Source organism: Lepidochelys kempii, chromosome 3 (genome assembly GCF_965140265.1).
Source record: "Lepidochelys kempii isolate rLepKem1 chromosome 3, rLepKem1.hap2, whole genome shotgun sequence".
Lineage (NCBI taxonomy): Eukaryota > Metazoa > Chordata > Testudines > Cheloniidae > Lepidochelys > Lepidochelys kempii.
In genome coordinates, this window is record NC_133258.1 from 191249646 (window position 1) to 191271683 (window position 22038).

Below are 22038 nucleotides of genomic sequence, written 5' to 3' on the forward strand. Positions count from 1 at the left end.
GTCCACAGGCTTGTGGAGGTGGGGGTCACTGCTGAGGATGGTGTGCAGCTCCTTGAAGAAGCAGCAAGTCCTTGGTGCCACACAAGAGTGACTGTTGGCCTCCCTTGCCTTCTGGTATACCTGCCTTAGCTCCTTGATTTTTTTGCACAGCACTGCTGCATGTCCCTATCGTATCCCTTCTCCTCCATGCCACAAGCAATCGGCCTGTAGATATCACAGTTCCGGCAGTTGGAGCGCAGCTGTGACTACACAGTCTCCTCTCCTCCACAGACCCAACAGATCCACCATCTCCGGTGTACTCCAGGCAGGAGTGCGTTTGCTGCAGGGAGCTGGCATGGTCAGCTGGGCAGATGATATGTGAGCTCTCCATGCCGAGCAAACAGGAAGAGCAATTTCAAAAATTCCCGGGACTTTAAAAGGGGAGGGATGCATGCCTTTATATCTGGCTGCAGGGCAGCGGAGTTCAAACCGGTGACCAGAGCGGTCATGATGGGCATTGTGGGACATCTTCTGGAAGCCACTTAGGGTGACATAAGCAACACAGTGTCTATACTGACACTGCATCACTCTAATTACGTCACCCTAAGAGCTATGTCTCTCATCAAGGTGGTTTTATTATGTCAGTGTAGTGGGAGAGTTAAACTGGCAGGAGGAGCATTGCCATGTGTACACCTCCATAGTTAGGTTGATGTGAGCTGTCTTACGTCAACTTAACTTTGTAGTGTAGACAGGTCCTAATACTTCAAAATCCTGGATCCCTGCTCTGAGGGCTGCTCTGCTTTGCACCATCTCCTCCCCTGATTGAGGAAGGCATGGGGGTGAGGGTAAGTAACAAGCAAAGGCTGTCTTCCAGAAAGAAAAGTCTCTAGAATTCTGGGTGTTTGTGGTGGTGAAACTGGACAAGGTGATCAGGAAAAGTTGTGGCTGGTTTCAATGCCACTGGGAATCTCCTACCTATGGCCAGATCTGAGCCTGGGTGGCTTGTTCTATCACACCATTATGCAGCGGTTCCATGCTCTGGCATGTGAGTCCAGGCTGCTGCTTGCTCTCCATCCAGCCTCTAAAAATTGGGCATGTAAAACTTTCCCTGCACAATTACTACATGCTTGGGCCCACAGCACATACATATGATTTGGAAGGATTAGCCTCTGACAACATGTACAAATACAAATTATACAGGGGAAAGCTAGTTGTTGGTATAAAATGAAGGATATGAAACTACTTTAAAAATTGGGTGTGTGGGGGGGTGGATATATTGGGGACTTGTGTACTGGTTCCTATTCTCAGTCCCTCTTTTCTGCACTTTAAGCCACCTTTGCACTCGTATTCTGGGGAGCTCTGAATTCCTTTTGCTTCACATGGCCTGTTATGTACCCTAGGAAGCAGAGAGTAGCCATAGAACAGGCTCCTTTCCCACACTACTTTATGACTTTCCCTCTCCAGAGTGCTCCCAACACCAGGGCTTGGTATCCCTTAAGCTTGCTCTTCTCCATCAGGGAAGAATGTTCTTCAGGGTGTATTCCAGTATTGCTGACCCTCATGTTCCAAAATCATGTGATTGGCTTAAGAATCATGAGATTTTAAAATATACTAAATGTGGGGTATTTTTATTTGGTTTCTGAACCTTTAAGATTCACTCTGTTTGCATTTTCAGGCATTTCATCACAAGCAGGAGGCTAGTAACTTACTTTTTTGAAAAATGAAAGATGAAATATTTGTTTCCAGATCACTTGATTCCAGGAGCTGGGGATTTAGGAAAAACAGCAGCTGTCACGAGACTCACAATCAGATTGAGTTGTCAACACTGATATTCCCAAAGGGACATTTCCTCCCACACTGCAAGCCCCTTGCACTGCCAGAGCAACATAAAGTGTAACTGGGAATCAGGACCATTTAATACCTATTGGGAGATGACAACTTGTTTTGGATAGATCAGTTTTTCAGATCACTGAGGTTTGCATAAATGAAGTTTCTCTGTAAACTGATACAGAAAAAGAGAGACCGAGAAGAAGGAAACAAGGTAAGAAGGAAATGTATCTGAAGAGCATTACTGTTTATAACTTTTTAGGCACTGTTGTCAAAACAGACCTAATGGGAAGCTGCTATTAGACACAAAGGAGCTGACAGATGCTAGGTCTTTGGGACCTTAAATTATAGGCAATACTGTTGTGTTTTGGGGATTCATTTTTCATACGAGACCGCCACAACAGCTGCTCAGGTACCTTATTTTTTCATGTAAGTTCCACTTTGGAAGTTCCAGATAAAATACAAAGACTTCTGATTAGAATATTCTTTCTTTTTTTTAAAGAGAGAGATTGCTGTAATTGTCTTTCTGGATCTCATAAGGCAAAACTGGCACTATTTTAACTTTAAGACTTTTTTACATTTTTTTAATTAGATAAATTTTGTATAGCACATTATTATACTTGAAAAGCATTTTAATTCAGCTTGATTGGAGTATCATGAAGATCTTAAGCTTATACATGTAAGCAGAACTAGAAGCAAGAATTATCCAGTAGCATTATCTTTTAATGGCTGTTTCTATTTTTGTCCCAAATTCAATAATAGCTAAAATCTTATGTGGTATATGGCAAAAGCATCACTGATGGTTCCATTAGCAGGCAAAAGGACACATGCAGACATCCAATTTCAACAATGCTTTTCTAGATGAATTTAGAATAATGCCAAATCAAATTTTTCTTTTTTTGTTCTGTTCTTTTCTTGAAATAATTAAGGAATAAGACAGTTAACAACAGATAATCAGTTACCACTGGACAAAGGTAAATCAAGTTAATTACTGTATACTTTAGATTCCCCAAGAGTGATCAGAGATACTCATCTCCTGAGGTATTCCCTGTGCTTTTGACAGATTAATATAGGGTATTTTGTTTTGTTTTTAAAGGGAGAGGTAGTATATTCATGCTGGTAAAGTGTAAGAGACTGAAATTGTCTTTTTATCTAAAGGCTACATAAAAAAATAAAAAATTGCATACCTTGCTCATAAAACATGCAGATGAATATGCAAAAATAAACAATTGCATGCAGTTTCCTAGTGTCTAATTTGCAGATGAATTTGCAATTGCCTGTTTTCAGCATGCAGCTGCTCATCTTTGCAGAGTTGTTGTAGTCATATTGATACCAGGGTATGAGAGAGACAAGGGGGTGAGGTAATATCTTTTCCTGGCCAACTTCTGTTGGTGAAAGGGACAAGCTTCCGAGCCACACAGAATTCTTTTATTCTTGTCTCTTTCACCAACAGAAGTTGATCCAATAAAAGATATTACCTTACCCACCTTGTCTCTCTCATCTTACACATGTAATTGGGGCATGCAGGTTATAAAAATATGGAGTCTTAAGGGCCAGATTTTCAAAACTTGGCACTTAGACTCATAGACTTTAAGGTCAGAAGGAACTATCATGATGATTTAGTCCGGTGGGTTCTCAAACTGGGGGGTTGTGACTCCTCAGAGGGTCCCAAGGTGGTTACATGGGGGTCATGAGCTGTCATCTTTGTGGGGCTGACAGCCCCAAGCCCCCATTAAATTAAATGACCCTCCATTTTTAATTTTTAAGGGGGGGTCACACTCAGAGGTTTGCTGTGTGAAAGGAGTCACCAATACAAAAAGTTTGAAAACCACTGATCTAGTCTGACCTCCTGCACATTGCAGGCCAGAGAACCTCACCCACCCATTCCTGTAATAGACCACTAACCTCAGGCAGAGTTACTGAAGTCCTTAAATCATGGTTTAAAGACCAAGTTATAGAGAATTCACCATTTATGCTAGTTTAAACCTGCAAGTGACCCCCACCCTATGCTGCAGAAGGAGGTGAAACTCCCCCATTCCCAAGGTCTTTGCCAGTCTGACCCGAGGGAAAATTCCTTCCCACACTCTCAAATATGGTGTTTCTTTTTTTCACTCAACCCTCCTTTGTTTGAGTAAAATGGGTCCTTGCATGTGCCCGAGGGTGCTTTTGAGCGCCCTTACCCATTTAGTGAATAGAAATGTAGGTTGCATGCACGCAACAGCTGCATGCACAATTTTTAAAGTATCAATTTGAGACAAGCTTTGAAAATATTGGGCCTTAAGGCTAGTTTTATAGTCTTCAGTGGCAGCTCCAGGGTTCTGAGTAGCTACATAGGTGCTTAAATATGTAGCCTGACTACAGGCATTCAGTTTTGAAAATCTTGGCCTAAATATTTCAAGTGAGATCCTTGCTCTTGCCTTGGCCTCTTTGTGCTATGTAAAAGGGCCAGAGCAGTGTAAAGAGGCTCTAAAAGTCCCAGATCTGACCAGAAAATTATCCTGGTGCAGGCAAGCACTGCAGAATACAGTAACAAGGCTGCCTTTTTGAGGACCCCTTTGTAAGCCCTGATATGGGTCTGAGGGTGGGAGGGGAGTGTTGACAGAGCCATAGCACAGTGCTGCAGCAATTCCAAGCAATGCTGCAGTTCACAGGGCTGCTCAGGTTTTAATTTCGACAGGCCCCCAAGGAAGTCTAAGTTTTATGCTCCAGTCACTGGAGCACCTCAGTACTGAGGGAAGCATAAAGGTGGCTTAAAGTCACCTTAGCCTTACCTCCCCCCTGGGCTCGGAGTTCTGTGTTGCCCCTCTTGTAGATTCATAAATTCCAAGGCTGGAAGGGACCATTGTGATCATCTACTCTGACCTCCTGTGGAACACAGGTCATAGAACTTCCCCAAAATAATTCCTAGAGCAGATATTTTAGAAAAACATCCATTCTTGATTTTAAAATGGTTAGTGATGGAGAATCCACCTTGATAAAGTGTTCCAGTGGTTTATTACCCTCACCATTAAAAAATTTACACCTTATTACCAGTCTCAATTTGTCTAGCTTTAACTTCCAGTCATTGGATCATGTTCTACCTTTCTCTGTTAGATTGAAGAGCTCTTTATTAAATATGTCTCCCATGTAGATACTTATAGACCGTAATCAAGTCACCCCTTAGCCATCTCTTTGTTATGCTAAATAGATTGAACTCCTTGAGTCTATCACTATAAGGTAGGTTTTCTAAATCTTTAATAATCCTTGTGCATCTTCTCTGAACCCTCTCCAATTTATCAACATTCTTCTTAAATTGTGGGCACCAAAACTGGACACAGTATTCAGCAGTGGTCACACCAGTGCCAAAGACCGAGGTCCCAATTATATGACCTCATCCATCTCGCACGAAAGTGGTTACGAACTGAGTCCCGGAGTCCGGAGGAGATACTAGAGGTTCTGGTCATCGACTGGTACATGAGAGGAATACCACCAGATCTTCGCGCCTGGGTAAGCCAGAACGAACCCTCCACCTATGATGAGGTTGTCGTGCTGGTAGAAAGGCCAAGGACGGCGAGGGAAGGAAGTTAAGGAAGAAGCACCCCAGGTTAAACTAGCAGCATCAAGCCCTAGAGCTCAGGTGACTGGGTCACCAGGAGAGCCCAGGTGGAAAAAGAGAGGGGCTGAAGGCCCACCAGAAGCCACAAAGAGTTGGAGCACTGAGGGGGAAGAGGATCGTGATATTAGACTGCCCAAACCAAGAGACCGGGGAATGCCTCGGGCTCCATACAGATGTTACGCCTGCGGGGAGTGGGGACACATAGCTGCACAGTGTCCCAATGCCAAGGAACCTATGCAATGTAACCTGGGGAACTGGGCAGACCCATGCTCCCTAATCTACCTTGTGGGGGTCTCACTAACCCCACATATGTATACCAGACCAGTGAAGCTAAATAGGGTAGAGACCACAGCACTGGTTGATTCGGGGAGTGCTATCACGCTTGTCTCAGGGAAGCTCATGAAGCGTAGTCAGCTGCTGTGGGCTAAGTGTACGGGGATAACATGCGTCCATGGGACAGTTAGTTATTACCCCACCATCGCAGTAAAAATCGAGATTCAGGGGAACACTACTGAGGTAGCAGCACTAAACTCCCATACCCAGGGCTCATAGGGAGGGACTTCCCAGGGTTTGGAGACTTACTCCCGGTAGGGGAATTGAGGAAAGGGGGAAGCCTTGAAAGTAGTGAGGCATCCACAGTAGACTGTCAACCCCCAACCTTCTCTGAAATATCCCCAGATTTGTTCTCCACTCGCTGACATCATAGAAAGACGAAAAGGGAAAGAAGGGCAGCTAAGGCCTTGGGAACCCGAATACTGGCCCAAAGCCGGAGGGTCGCTCTCGTAGGTAGGCGGACCCGAGCAGCTGAAAAGGAGGCCACCCAGAAGGGAGAAGCACCCGAATCTGACCCACACCCTAACGCCTCTGAACCAGTAGAGGCAACAGAGATTGGCCCCCTAGACCTTGGGCAGATTAGCCCTAGGAGAGGAAATTTTGGATGGGACGAGGCTGAAGACCGAAGGTATGACAACATTAGGAAGGAGGTGACCGAAATAGATGGGGTCCCCGTGGAAGGGAAAACCCAGGGACTAGGACCCTACTTCATAATGAAAAAGAATCTCTTATACCGGGTTGCACCAGTACAGGGGCAGAAGGTACAGCAGATCCTTGTACCTCAAAAACACCAGAATGCTGTATTAAGTGTGGCCCATAGTCATCTTTTGGGGGGCATTTGGGGGTAGAGAAGACCCTGGCATGGGTCCTGCGACGATTCTTCTGGCCCGGAGTATGTGAAGTGCGGAGGTACCTTGCGTCCTGCCTGGAGTGTCAGCTGCACAGTCCCTGTCCCCATTTGAGGGCCCCTTTAGTACCCCTTCCCATCATAGAGGTCCCCTTCGAGCGAATAGCCATGGATCTAGTGGGACCCCTGGAGAAGACAGCTCGGGGCCACCAATATATACTTGTCGTTCTGGATTATGCTACTCGCTACCCAGAAGCCGTCCCCCTGCGAAACACAGCCTCTAAAACGATAGGTAAAGAGTTGGTGGGGATCTTTGCCTGAGTGGGGCTACCAAAGGAGATATTAGCAGACCAAGGTACCCCATTTATGTCGAAACTAATGAAGGACCTCTGTACACTGCTCCATATACATACCCTGAGAACTTCAGTCTATTATCCGCAGACCGATGGGCTGGTAGAAAGGTTTAACCGAACCCTCAAGGCAATGATAAGGAAAGTGGTAAGTTGAGACAGGAAGGATTGGGATACCCTACTACCCTACCTTATGTTTGCAATCCAGGAGGTTCCTCAGGCCTCAACTGGGTTTTACCCCTTTGAATTATTATACGGACGCCACCCCCATGGCATACTAGATATTGCAAAAGAAATCTGGGAAGAGGAACCCAATGAGGGGAGAAATATAATTGACCATGTGTTGCAGATGCGAGAACAGATAGCCTGGGTCACCCGTATTGTACTGGAACATTTGGAAAAGGCGCAGGAGACCCAGCGAACCCATTACAATTGTCAGGCAAAAGTCCGACAGTTCCAACCAGGGGATTGGGTGATGGTGTTGATACCCACGGCAGAATGCAAGCTTTTGGCCCAATGGCGGGGCCCTATGAGGTGGTTGAACCCGTAGGTGAAGTAACCTACAAGGTGCGGCAGCCAGGACGCCGGAAACAAGAACAAACTTATCACATTAACCTCTTAAACCCTTGGCACCAACAAGAGGCGTGTGTAGTGGCCCAAGAGACCCCGATCCAGGGAAATAACATGCAGGAGCAGATCAGGATATCCACTGATCTGGCACGAAACCAGAAGAAGGAGGTAACTGAGATGATCAACCAATACCAGGACGTGTTTTCAACCAAACCAGGCCGGACCACCGAAGCATATCACCACATTATCACAGGCCCTGGGGCAAAAGTAACTTTAAGGCCCTATCCGGTTCCAGCAGGAAAAAGGGAGGAGATCAAGGCAGATCAAGGCAGAGGTAAAAAGGATGTTGGAGCTGGGAGTCATCGAAGAGTCCCACAGTCAGTGGTCAAGCCCGATTGTGTTGGTGCCCAAACCCGATGGCACCACTAGGTTTTGTAATGACTTTCGCCGGCTGAATGAGATATCCAAATTCGATGCATACCCCATACCCCGTATTGATGAGTTAGTTGACCGCCTGGGCAATGCCCAATTTTTGACCACCCTTGATTTAACAAAGGGATACCAGAAGATTCCCCTTGCCAAAGTAACGAAAGAAAAGATGGCATTCTCTACACCAGAGGGTCTGTTTCAATATACTGGTTTCAGAGTAGCAGCCGTGTTAGTCTGTATTTGCAAACAGAAGAAGGACTTGTGGCACCTTAGAGACTAACAAATTTATCTGAGCATAAGCTTTCGGAATGCATCTAATGAAGTGAGCTGTCGCTCACGAAAGCTTATGCTCAAATAAATTTGTTAGTCTCTAAGGTGCCACAAGTACTCCTTTTCTTTTTTCAATATACTGTTCTTCCTTTTGGACTGCATGGGGCACCTGCCACCTTCCAGTGTCATATGGACAAGCTCCTACAGCCCCATACCATACCATACAGCCCCATGCTGTGGCATACCTGGATGATGTGATTATTCACACCCCCAACTGGGAAACCCACTTAGGAAAGGTGGAAGCGGTTCTGGACATGCTAAGACAGGCTGGCCTCACAGCCAACCCAGCCAAGTGTGCTATAGGGCTAACCAAGGCTAAATACCTTGGCTACATTGTAGGAAGGGGCATGGTCAAGCCCCAACTAAATAAACTAGAGGCTATCCAAAATTGGCCCCGGCCGAATCGGAAAAAACAAATCCGGGCATTCCTGGGTGTGGTGGGGTACTACCGACAATTTAGTCCCCATTTTGCTACAAGAGCGAGTCCCCTGACAGACCTGATAAAAGCCTGGGGTCCAGACACGGTGAAGTGGACAGATGCCGCAGAGAAAGCATTCATGGATCTACAGACAGCCCTCTGCAGTAACCCCTTGCTTATAGCCCCAGACTTGAACAAAGAATTCATTTTACCAACAGATGCATCTGAAGTAGGATTGGGAGCTGTCCTATCGCAGATGGTCAGAGATGAAGAACACCCAATCCTCTACCTCAGCAGGAAACTCCTCGTGAGAAAGCAGGAGTATGCCATGGTTGAAAGAGAGTGCCTAGCTGTGAAATGGATCATGGAAACACTGTGTTATTACCTTCTGGGACGATGGTTTACCTTTGTGACCGACCATGCACCCCTCCAGTGGATGCTGCGAAATAAAGAGAAGAATGCAAGGGTGACCAGATGATTCCTGTCCCTAGAACCTTTCCAATTCACCATACAAAACCGGGCTGGAAGCCACCATGGCAATGCAGATGGCTTGTCACGAGTACATTGCCTGACCTCTGAAGTTGCCGAACCCCATAGTGTTGAGCAGAGGGGGTTGGGGGTAGATGGGATATGTGACAGGGTCAGGCCAAATGGCTACAGGAGAGTAATAGAAAGCAGATATATTAACCCCAGGCTAAGTAGGTCCCTTTTCCCTGGGTAAGGTAACAGGAAAGGTTCCAGAACAATTAAGACAGGTTGATTAGAACACCTGCAGCCAATCAAGAAGCTGTTAGAATCAATTAAGGCAGGCTAATCAGGGCACCTGGGTTTAAAAAGGAGCTCACTTCAGTTTGTGGTGCACGTGCGAGGAGCTGGGAGCAAGAGGCACTCGGAGCTGAGAGTGAGAACGCGGACTGTTGGAGGACTGAGGAGTACAAGCATTATCAGACACCAGGAGGAAGGTGCTATGGTGAGGATAAAGAAGCTGTTGGGAGGAGGCCATGGGGAAGTAGCCCAGGGAGTTGTAGCTGTCGCACAGCTGTTCCAGGAGGCACTCTAGACAGCTGCATTCCATAGGGCCCTGGGCTGGAACCCGGAGTAGAGGGCGGGCCCTGGTTCCCCCCAAATCCTCCCAACTCTTGGTCAGACACAGGAGGAGTCGACCTGGACTGTGGGTTCAGAAAAAACGGCCAAGCTGAGGGCTGCCGTGAAGCTCCCAAGTGAGCAAATCCACCAATAAGTGCAAGACCCATCAAGGTAGAGGAGGAACTTTGTCACAACACTTATAAAGTTTGTGGATGATACCAAGGTGGGAAAGGTTGCAAGTGCTTTGAAGGGTAGGATTGAAATTCAAAATGATCTGGACAAACTGGAGAAATCGTCTAAAGTAAATAGGACAAATGCAAATGTAAGCAAGACAGAAGAAGTAATTCTTCCTCTCCACTCTGCTCTGATTAGGCCTCAACTGGTGTATTGTGTCCAATTCTGGGCACCGTATTTTAGGAAAGATGTGGACAAATTGGCAAAATTCCAGAGAAGAGCACCAAAATGTTAAAGGTCTAGAAAACATGAGCTATGAAGGAAAATTGAAAAAAAAAAGGGTATGTGTGTTTAGTCTGGAGAAGAGAAAAGACTGAGAGGGAACATAACAGTTTTCAAGTATATAAAAGACTGTTAGAAGAAGGAAGGAGAAAAATTATTCTCCTTAACCTCTGAAGATAGGACAAGAAGCAATGGGCTTAAATTCCAGCAAGGCTGGTTTAGGTTGGACATTAGGAAAAACTTCCTTACTAGAGTGTGGAGTCTCTGTCACTGGAGATCTTTAAGAGCAGGTTAGACACACGCTTGTCAGGGATGGTCTAAATAACACTAAGTCCTGCCATGAGTGCAGGGGACTGGACTAGATGACCTCCAGGGTCCCTTCCAATCCTAGAATTCTATGATCCTATGTTTTCTTCCAACTCAGTGATAAAAATGTTATATAACTCAGGACCAAGAAGAGATCGCTGTGAAACCCCACTAGAAACAATACCACTCAATGATTCCGCATTTACAATTACACTTTGAGACCCACCAGTTAGTTAATTTTTAATCTGTTTAGGGTGTGTCATGTTAATTTTATATCATTCTAGCTTTTTAACCAAAATGTTTTGTGATACAAAGTCATATGCCTTACAGAAATCTAAATATATTTTATCAACACTATTACCTTTTCAAATGTTAACTTTTCAACCAAACTGTAATGTCATTTAAAAAAGTTATCAAGGTAGTTTGACAGGATCTATTTTCCATAACCTTAGGTTGATCAGAATTAATTATATTAACCTCCTTTACTTCTTCATTGAGTCCCATACCAGCTGCTCCATTATCTTCCCTGAGATTGATATCAGACTGACCGGCTTGTTATTAGCTAGGTTATCCCATTTACTTTTTTAATATTGGTACCACATGAGCTTTCTCTCAGCATTCTGCAACTTCCCCTGTGTTCCAAAACATTTTGAAAATCAGCATTATTGGCCCAGTGAGCTCCTCAGACAGCTCTTTTAAAATTCTTGGATACAAGTTATCTGGACCTGATAATTTACAAATCTGTAAAAATCTGTTTTAACATCCTCCTAAAGTACAAATGGAATGGAAAGTGTGTTATCCTCATATTATATGACTACATCATCCAGTTTTTTCTCCAGCTACAGAACAGAAATATTTATTCAAAGCTTCTATCTTTTCTGCATTACATAAGAACGGCTATACTGGGTCAGCCAATTGTCCATTAAGCCCAGTAGCCTGTCGTCTGACAGTGGCCAATCCCAGGTGCTGCAGAGGGAATGGACAGTACTGGGAAATTATTGGGTGATCTATCCTCTGTTGTCCAGTCACAGCATCTGGCAGTCAAAAGCTTAGGGACATCCAGAACATGGGGGTTGTGTCCCTGACCATTTTGGTTAATAGCCACTGATGGACCTATCCTCCATTAATTTATCTAATTCTTGTATTGAACCCAGTTATACTTCTGACCTTTACAACATTCCCTGGCAATAAGTACCATAGGGTGACAGTGCACTGTGTGAAGTATTTCCTTTTGTTTGTTTTAAATGTGCTGCCTGTTACTTTTATTGGGTGACCCTTGGTTCTTTAGTTATGTGAAGGGGTCAATAACACTTCCTTATTCACTTTCTGTGCACCATTCATGATTTTATAGACCTTTATCATATTCCCCCCTCAGTTGTGTCTCCTCTAACCTGAACAGTCCCAGTCCTTTTAGTCAGAGGTGCTGACCTTCTAATGATCCGTGGAGGGTGGGAGGTGCTGGGGGGGAAGGGGAGGAGCTTATGGGGGCTGCCGGTGGATGCTCAGTACCCACCATATTTTTTTTTCTGTGGGTGCTCCAGGACTGGAGAGTCAGTGCCTATATTTTTAATCTCTCCTCAGATGGAAGCTGTTCCATATGCTTGATTATTTTTGTTCCCCTTCACTGTACCTTTGCTAAGTCTAATAGATTTTTTTGAGGTGGGGCAACCAGAACCACATGGAGTATTCAAGGAATAGGTGCACCATGGATTTATATAGTGGCATTATGGTATTTTCTGTCTTATCTATCACTTTCCTAATGGTTCCTAAGTATGTTAGCTTTTTTGACTGCTGTAGCACATTGAGCAGATATTTTCAGAGAACTGTCCACAATGACTCCAAGATGTTCCTTGTGTGGTAACAGCTAATTTAGACCACATCATTTTATATGTATAGTTGGGATTATGTTTTCCAATGTGCATTACTTTGCATTTATCAACATTGAATTTCATCTGCCATTTTGTTCTCAATCACCCATTTTTGTGAGATCCCTTTGAAACTCTTCGGAGTCAGCTTTGGACTTAACTATCTTGAGTAGTTTTGTATCATCTGCAGATTTTGCCACCTCACTGTTTACTCCTTTTTCCAGATTATGAATATGTTGAATAGTACCAGTCCCAGTACAGACCCGTGGGGGACACCACTATTTACTTCTCTCCATTCTGAAAAGTGACCATTTATTCCTAGCCTTTGTTTCCTATCTTTTAACCAGTTACCGATTCATGAGAGGACCTTCCCTTTTATTCCATGACTACTTTCTTTGCTTAAGAGCCTTTGGTGAGAGACCTTGTAAAAGGCTTTCTGAAAGTCTAAGTACATTATTTCCACTGGATCTCTCTTGTCCACATATTTGTTGACCCTCCTCAAAAGAATTCTAATAGATTGGTGAGGCATGATTTCTCTTTACTCATTCCCAACACATCATGTTCACCTATGTGTCTTATAATTCTGTTCTTTACTATAGTTTCAACCAATTTGCCTGGTACTGAAGTTAGACTTACTGGCCTCTAATTGCCAGGATCACCTCTGGAGCCTTTTTTAAACATTAGACTCACATTAGCTATTCTCCAATCATCTAGTACAGAAACTGATTTAAGTGATAGATTACATACCATACTTAGTAGTTCTGCAGTTTCATATCAAGTTCCTTCAGAACTCTTAGGTGAATACCCTTTAGTCCTGATGACTTATTACTCTTTAATTTATCAATTGTTCCAAAAGGTCCTCTACCGACACCTCTATCTGGAACATTTCTTCAGATTTGTCACATAAAAAGAACGGCTTAGGTGTGGGAATCTCCCTTACATCCTCTTCAGTGAAGACCAGTGCAAACTACTCATTTAGCTTCTCCGCAATGGCCTTCTTTTCCTTGAGTGCTCCTTTAGTACCTCCATGGTTCAGTGGCCTCACTGATTGTTTGGCAGGCTTCCTGCTTCTCATGTACTTAATTTTTTTTTTGCTGTTAGTTTTTGAGTCTTTTGCTAGTTGTTCTTCAAATTCTTTCTTGGCCTGCCTAATTATACTTTTACACTTGACTTGCCAGAGTTTATGCTTCTTTTCATTTTCTCAGTAGGATTTAACATCCATTTTTCAAAGGATGCCTTTTTGCCTCCACTTCTTTTACTTTGTTGTTTAGCCATGGTGGCACTTTTTTGGTGCTCTTACTATGTTTTCTACTTTGCAGTACACAGTTAATTTGAGCCTCTATTATTATTTCTTTTAAAACATTTCCATGCAGCTTGCAGGCATTTCACTTTTGTGACTGTACCATTTCATTTTCATTTAACTGGCTGCCTCATTTTTGTGTAGTTGTCATTTCTGAAGTCAAATGCTACTGTGGTGGGCTCCTTTGGCATTCCCCTCCAAAGATGTTAAATTTAATCATGTTATGATCGCTATTACTGAGCAGTTCAGCTATATTCACCGCTTGGGATAGGTCCTGTGCTCCACTTTAGAACTAAACGAAGAATTGCCTCTCTCCTGATGGGTTCCAGGACTAAGTGCTCCAAGAAGCAGTCATTTATGTTACCTATGGTAATAATACCATTTCCATCTAGTAATGGACTAATTGTCCATTTTCAGGATTCTTTTTATTCCTGATATACTTAAAAAACCCTATTTCCTGTTGTCCTGAACTCTACTGACCATGGATTTCCCCTTTTACCCCTTTGCTTCCCTTATCAGTTTTCTAAAATCCTCGCTTCTGATTTATATTCATGATTATCCTCTTCCCCTTTCTTCCATTTGTTATGTATTATTTTTTATTTGTTATATCTGCATTGACTTCCCCTCTAATCCATGCCATTTTTTTAACCAATACAACCTTTTTCCTTCATTGTGGATTTTTGATCCCTTATATCTAAGTTACCATTGATTTTTAGATCTGTGATCAGTTCCTCTTTGGCTATCAAGACAAGGTCTAATATAGAATTCCCATGTTGGCTGCAACATTTTGAGTTAGGAAATTGTCACATATAATGCTTAGAAATTCAAAGGATGTTTTACTACTAGCAGCATGACTTCCAACACATCTCACTCAGATTGAAATCCCCCAAATGTTTTCCCTGCACATTATAGATAGGCGCGTAAGGAGCGGGTGGTCCTGTTCCCTCTTCTGATTTGCTGATCCGTAGCTGACAGCAGTTAATACTCTGTCTTATGCTTCTTTATCTGTGAGGACATTGATCCCTAAATATTCAAGATCATTTTCTTCCAAGTTATCAGAGACCTTGAAACAGGTAATGCCATTTTTTACTTAGAATGCTACTCCCCCTCCTTTTTCGTTTAACAGAGTGAACGTCACCTGTGCTACTTGCTTCAGATTTAGAGTCTCTAGGAACACATAAAGACCAAGGGTAGTGACCACACATACATTCACATGTGCAAGGTCTAGTCTGTTTTACAAGTTTTATTAAAGTTACAATTACAGTTATGATTATCCAAGCATATAGAAATTCTATACAGACCGAATCACTCATTAAAATATAGTTATACTCACATACTTAACAATAGTGTTAGGGTCTGATGGGCCTCTCATGGCTTCATCAGAGGAGGGATGGTTCGTGCTGGAATCACCCATAGGGAGCTCAATTTTCCTCATCTAGACACCCTCTTTTATAATGTAATTCTGACTATACCTCATTAGTATTTCTATACATCATGCACTATGCGGTTAGGGCATACGTTAGAAAAATGTGGTTACTGGGTATCTTGTAAGCAAAAAAAATTTCTTTTGCTTGTTAATCTTTTCCCATAATCTTAGGGTATCGGATTATTTCTTGGTCATTGATTTATGTCATCATTTCTTGTCTCCAAGGCCTAGTATGGCTAAGCTAAAATCGTACAGGCCTCAGCCTGTAGACCTTGCATTTCAGCTCTACTTTATTTGATACCCAATACATGATTATTCTTTTTACCAACTGATCAATCTTATACTTGTATACTCCTACAGTTTAACTCTATTTAACATACAATGAGTACGTATGACATGTTAGTTAATCATAACCACACAATAAACGAACAATAAACTAAAATCATTGGCTACACAATTGTGCAAGTCATCTTGGCAGGTTTCAGTAATACCAATGAGCAATTCCAGTTCCTCTTGTTTGTTACCCAGACTCCTAACGCTGGTATATAAGCAATGAAATTTCTTCTCTTCAAAGCCTTTGGTTCCTTGATTAATTTTGTTCTGAACATCTTGATTCTGTGTAAAATGACTGCTCATGTCTTTTACCCTCTCCTTTTGTTATTAGTTTAACACCCCCCTGACTCCTTTAGCCAGCCTGTCCCTGAGAAGTTTGGTTTCCAGTCTATTGCGATGGATGACGTCTAAACTATACAGCCACCCTACACCATTTACCTAGTCAGCAGTTCACTTCCAGAATCTTCTGTCTTCTTTCACTCATGGGACTGGAAGGATCTCAGAGAAGATTTCTTCTTCAACAAGCTTTCGAATTCCCTGAAGTCATCTACTGTCTGAGCTATCTCACAATGCTGTGTCATTAGTGCCGATATGAACATCACCAATGGATCCTTGCCTGTTGACTTCAGAAGCCTGGCCAAACTTAGAGTTAAATCTTGTGTCTTGGCACTGTCCTGTTATCTGCTTATCTCTTTAGATAATCTCATTCCTACTGTGTATACACAGCTCTAGTGTTAGCTTGTGATTGAACTCAACTTTGAGCTCAAGGGAACAACTCTTCTGCAGGAGTGGCAGAAGGTTCCTAAAAGTGGGGGAGGCACCAGTGCCCTAACTGTGCCCCTGCCACCCGGAGCTACACCTTCTCCCCAAGCCCCTGCCGAAAAGCCACCCCTTCTCCCTTAGCCCCCCCTTCTCCCTTAGCCCCCTCCCTCACGCTGCCCATTCTCCCGAGCCCCCACCCTTGCACTGTCCCTTCCCCTGAGGCCCCACTCCCGCACCGCCTCTTCCCCACAAGACACCGCCCTACACTTGCTCCTCTGTGCCCCCTCCCCCGTGTCGCTCATCCTTACTGCCAGTAAAAAGTGGGGGGATCATGGCCCCCTGGCACCCCACCCCCATTCCAGTGCCCCTCCTCTCCTGACAGGATTCCAGTGAACTTGGACCATGGATCCTTGTCAAGCACAAACTGCCAACCTGTGCAAATGGGGTTTGCTTTGAGCATTGCCTTAATAGCTCTGATAATTGGAGCTGATTGGAAATGGGTTATTTCCCCCAATGGAAAATTTTGATCAATGAAAAAATAATATTTTTGTTGAATTTTTCAACTTTTTGTCAAACAACAAATGGAAAATTTTCAGATGAAGACTAAAAACTTGCAGTTTTCAATTGAAAAAGCTTTTGTTTGCAGCCAGGAAGTTTTGGGTTTTTGGCCAAAACGTTTTCTACAAAAAGTCATAAATTTCTGTGGAAAGCAGAAACTTGTATGAAAATGTTTGTTTCATCAAAACCTCAATTTCCCATCAAAATAGTTTTGACAGAATATTTTTGACCAGCCTTAATAATAGGGCCTGCTGTACCTCTCATTTTTTATTTGATTAGGTTAAAAAGAATAAATCAATTTCAGGTAAGTAATCCAGAACAGCAGAACTTAAGGACCCTTCTTAACTTTAATCAACTATTAAGTATTTTGACAGTCCTATTTTGTTCAATATTTTTGGAATTTTAACACTTGTTAGTTTGATATCACTTCTTCCGAAGTCAAATTCCCCCCTCAGTTCCTAAACTGTTCCTACTTTTCTAATGCACAGTGTGATGGTGTATGTGACCCGCATGAAGCTTTTGGAAGCTACTAGAAACTGTCCTAATATGATTAGCTAACGAGAGTGATATGATAACTGTGAGGGGAAAGATGGGATGCTGATTAGAGCACTAGCCCAGGATTCAGGGTGCCTAGCTTCAATTACTGGCTCTGCCATAGACTTCCTATGTGCCCATGTGCAATTCACTTAATCTGTCTGTGCCCCGAGTTCCCATCTGTAAAATCAGATGATAATAGCATTTCCTTTTGCCTACGCTTGCGTATTTAGACTGTAAGCTCTATGCAGCAAGGACTATTTTTTACTCTGTGTGTGTGTGTGTGTGTGTGCGTGCGCTGATTTCAGATAGGGCCTTTAGGTGCTACTGTAATACAAATAATAAAAAGAATGACTCATCTAGTTTGGTGGTTCATTGGTTGAGTGTGTTATTTGATATCCTGCTGGAGAGTTCTGAGGAAAAAGATCTGAACTTTCTTTCTGTCCTGAGCAATTCACATGTTTTCATTCTGCTCACTTTTTACCTTTCCAATTTGTCTCCAGATTATTAGTCATTATAGAGTTGAATACAGCAAGTGTCATTTCCACTGCATTAATAACTACTCTCACCCATGAGAGTTGTCTGAGAGCTAAGCAGGGAGGCATTTCATGGAGGATAGGTCCATCAAGGGCTATTAGCCAGGATGGGCAGGGATTGTATCCCTAACCTCTGTTTGCCAGAAGCTGGGAATGACCGACAGGGGGTGGATCACTTGATGATTACCTGTTCTGTTCATTCTGCCTGGGGCACCTGGCATTGGCCATTGTTGGAAGACAGGATACAGGGCTAGATGGACCTTTGTTCTGACCTTGTATGGCTTTTCTTATGTGAATTTTTTTGGCCTCTCAAGAAATGTCTGCTGGACAGGGGAGAGCACAGCTTTCCAAACTTCATGAAATACTACAGTTGTATTGAAATTTGAAAAGCTATTCTATTAAAGTCCCACTGTTCTGTGCCTTCCTCAATTCCTGCTCTCTACTTGAAGAGCTCCAGTGAGAAGCAAGCGGGCATTTTACTTGGTAATCCTCCATTCAGCTCAGTGGGAGGCTGCAGTGCTGTATTCCTGTCACTACATGAGGCTATAAATCAGCTTCCTGCCCAAACCCACTCGAGTGATCAAAGATGGTCTCCACCAGCAAGCATTGCTGTGTTCTCCTGAACCCAGGGGTACCCTGGTAAGAGTGGTTGGTCTCTTTTACAGTCTCAGTGTAAAAGCAAGATGAAAGAGAAAACCATGTCTGTAGCGCATACCATGCCACTGGCTTCTCTATCTCCCTTGAGGCTAGATATTAGTTTTCTAGAAAGGATTTTAATGTAATTGGGATACGCTTCTGTATTAACTCCTTAATAGCTCTTCTCCTGGGACTCTTTCATCCTAAGTAAATTACTCCACCAGAGAGGGGAAAGAGTGCAAAACTGAAAGAACAGCATAAATCTAAAAGACTGACGCTCTCCTTATCTAATCTATGACCATTGCCACTGTGACGGGGCAAGGCCAGATGGCTATAGAAAAGTAGTGGGAGATAGATGTATTAGCTCCAGGCTAAACAAATCCCTGGTACCAGGTTAAGTGAAATGGAAGCTGCTCCAGGTCAAATAAGACACCCGGGGCCAATTAAGAACTTTCCAGAAGGCAGGGAGAATGCTAGGTTGATTGGGACACCTGAAGCCAATCAGGGGATGGCTGAAACTAGTTAAAAGCCTCCCAGCCAGTCAGGTGGGTGTGCATGTCAGGAGCTGTGGGATGAAGTTGTGCTGTTGGAGAGACTGAGTAGTACACACCATATCAGGCACAAGGAAGGAGGCCCTGAGGTAAGGGTGAAGTGGAGTTTGAGGAAGTGAGGGCTGCTGTGGGGGAAGTAGCCCAGGGAATTGTACATGTCATGTTTCTAAAAGGTCAGCTAAAAGGTCAGCTGATACTATTAGGATCCCTAGGCTGGAGCCCGGAGTAGAGGGTGGGCCTGGGTTCTCGCCCCCCCCCCCCCCAACCTTTTCCGCCTGATTAATCACTGAGACTGGGAGACAACAGAGACTATGCAAGGAAGGATAACTTCTCCTCAGCTCCCTTGCTGGCTTATGATGAAAATGGCTCAGTAGACTGTGACCCTTGTCTCTAGAGAAAGAAGGGTTACGTGGAGGGTCACAGTGAGCCTCTGATGCTAGCGAAATCTGCCAGGAAACGTGGGACCCATGGAGGCAAGGATAGAGCTTTGTCACACCACATGAGAATAGTCACAGCAAGAAGAGTGAAAGGAGGTAATGACTAAAACAAAAACACATTAAAAATCTTGGGTGGAAAAGAACAGCGAGGAAAGATGGGGAGCTCCCTTCTTTAACTTCAGCCAAGTTATTGTAAAACTGGCCTCCATTGCCAAGCATTTAGTTCTCAAGTAGGATAAGCAGAGGGTGGAAGTAGATAAAGGGAATTTGGATGCAGGCCTCTGAAATGAGCAGGAGTCAGGCTAACTCTAGCTTTAATAACGTGAGATTTGTAGAATCGCGGATTGTGCGAAGCGAGTGGGAAATAGGACAAAATTAAACATGGAAGGTTCACCCTGAGCAATCCAATATGAAATTTTCTGAAGGCTTCAATGCATTGTGTGTGCTCTCTGTTTGGAGGAGGTAAGTATATCCCCATAGCAAATCTGAGTTCTGAAAGAAATAGCTCACCATTTCATTTTCAGCCAAAGAAACAGGTACTGTATCGAAGCGAATCAACAGCTAACAGATTAGGCTTTTATTGAAAAGGCATGGTTATTAAATATAACTCTTCTAGCAACGGCCTCTCTCAATCCATAGTGGAAAATGCAATGTGTGAATGACGTAAAGTGAATTGTGAAAAAAGTCATACATGCTTTCTGGCAAATTTAGTGAGGGAAAGGTGTATATTATATATAATGCATACACATATGTATTCAGATCTGTGTGTACCTATATATACGTGTGTGTGTGTGTATGTAATTTTGCACAAGAGAAAAGAAAACTAAATAGATTCTATTCAAACTATTGAGGAATATTACAGAAAGGATACAGATGTTAGTACCTGTTAGTAAATATTTACCATTTTATTCCTTCTCTTTTTATATTTTTGATTCATTTATATCAACTATTGTTTAAAATCTTTGATATTAACAAAGAGTATTTTTGAATTCTAAGGCTGGTCGTTGACCTACAAGTTACCGTATTCAGGAATTTTATGCTTTAGGCTGTATCTTATAATCTATGGCACCTCCATGTCTATAAAACTCCAGCCATTCATGGAACTCATCCCCTTAACACGCACTCACTCTCTGTCTCTGTCTCTCTCTCTTCCCCTCCTCCCCACCAGGAGATGTTTCCTACTGGGGCATCAACAGGGAAGAATTATTATGGGGGAAGAAGGACTCCACGGAGAGAAATTATCTTGCAAAACTGTTGGTCCTCTCTGCAGTAAATAATTATGCCCTTGCACATAAATCAGGTAAACTTGAAAATATACAGATATTAAAGGAAAAGACATCAGAACATATGGTTCTGGGTGGGTATTTTAGCAGAGGGAGCTCTTTGTCTAAAACCCCTATATAATGACAGAAATTTTGTAACTTAGTTGGGGAATGAAACTGTGCATCTCACTGTTAGAGGGCTTTCCCTTTACTGCCTCCCCTGGTTCTTGTCATGCAGACAGAAAGCAGAAGACCAGAAGTCCGAAGTGCAGGCAGTGCAATGTTTATTGGGGTTAGTTCCAAACAAACATATCCATAGCTCTACATGCTGGTAGAGTGTGTTTCCCAGTGTTCCGTTCCCAGTTCTGATGCTGCAGAGCTGTAGCCTGTGCCCCCTTTCCCCATTTCCCCTTCTCCCCCTCTTTAGCAGGCCCAAATATACCTGTAGTGCATGCCCCTAGTCACACCCCTTACAGCTTATGGTCATGTTCCATTTTTGAGGGTTGTGAGTTGGGGTCTGTAGGGAGCCAGGGTGGCTCCCCTCTGAACCAGAGGGTAAAGAGCCACCCTCTGAGCCTGAGTGGGCGGGGCCAGGCCAAGCTTCCGCCAATCCCCAGAAGGGGAAGGGTGGGACAGGAAGTACAAAGGGCGGGGCCCTCTGCCCAGTGAGGAGAGCACCAGGGAGGGAGACAGACACAGGCTGCTCCCTTGTGATCCTGCTGCTGACCCAGGCGAAGCCCTGGGCAAGGAGGATCCTGACCGGGGGGAAGGCCTGTGGCAACCAGGGTTGCCGGCCACTGAATACCCAGAGGACCTGGAGGGGCCTGACTGCAGCCTGGGCCAGCGTGAGTCTGATACCGAGGGGGAGCAGGGGTGGCCTGCAGCGGAATACCTGGAGGATCCGGAGCTGCCCACAGCGGATTACCCGGAGGAGATGGAGGATCCGGAGCTGCCCGCAGCGGAATACCCAGAGGAGATGGAGGGATCGGAGCGACCCGCCTGAGAGAGACCGGGTAGGAAGTAGCCCATGGGCCCAACTACACTGTGGGGTGGGTGTGTTTGGTCAGCGGGTGCGGACGGCCCCGCTGACCCAGCGGCGGGACCTTCACCTCCCACCACTGTCAGGGCCCTGGGCTGGAACGCAGTGGAGTTGGGTGGGCCTGCGTTCCCCTACCCCGGCGCGCCCCTGCCTGAGGGGCGCGCTACTGGCTCTTGCCGGCGCGCCCCTGCCTGAGGGGCGCGCTACTGGCTCTTGCCGGCGCGCCCCTGCCTGAGGGGCGCGCTACTGGCTCTTGCCGGCGCGCCCCTGCCT

General features: G+C 44.2%; 1 long non-coding RNA gene across 1 annotated transcript in view; it reads left to right on the forward strand.

The window, feature by feature from the left end:
* The window catches only part of LOC140909641 (uncharacterized), a 32992-nt gene extending 11162 nt beyond the window's left edge, over nt 1–21830 (forward strand). The window contains exon 3 of the long non-coding RNA XR_012158307.1: nt 20633–21830. This is a non-coding gene — a long non-coding RNA (uncharacterized lncRNA). The remainder of the gene's footprint in view (nt 1–20632) is intronic.
* Nucleotides 21831–22038: the final 208 nt, after the last annotated feature.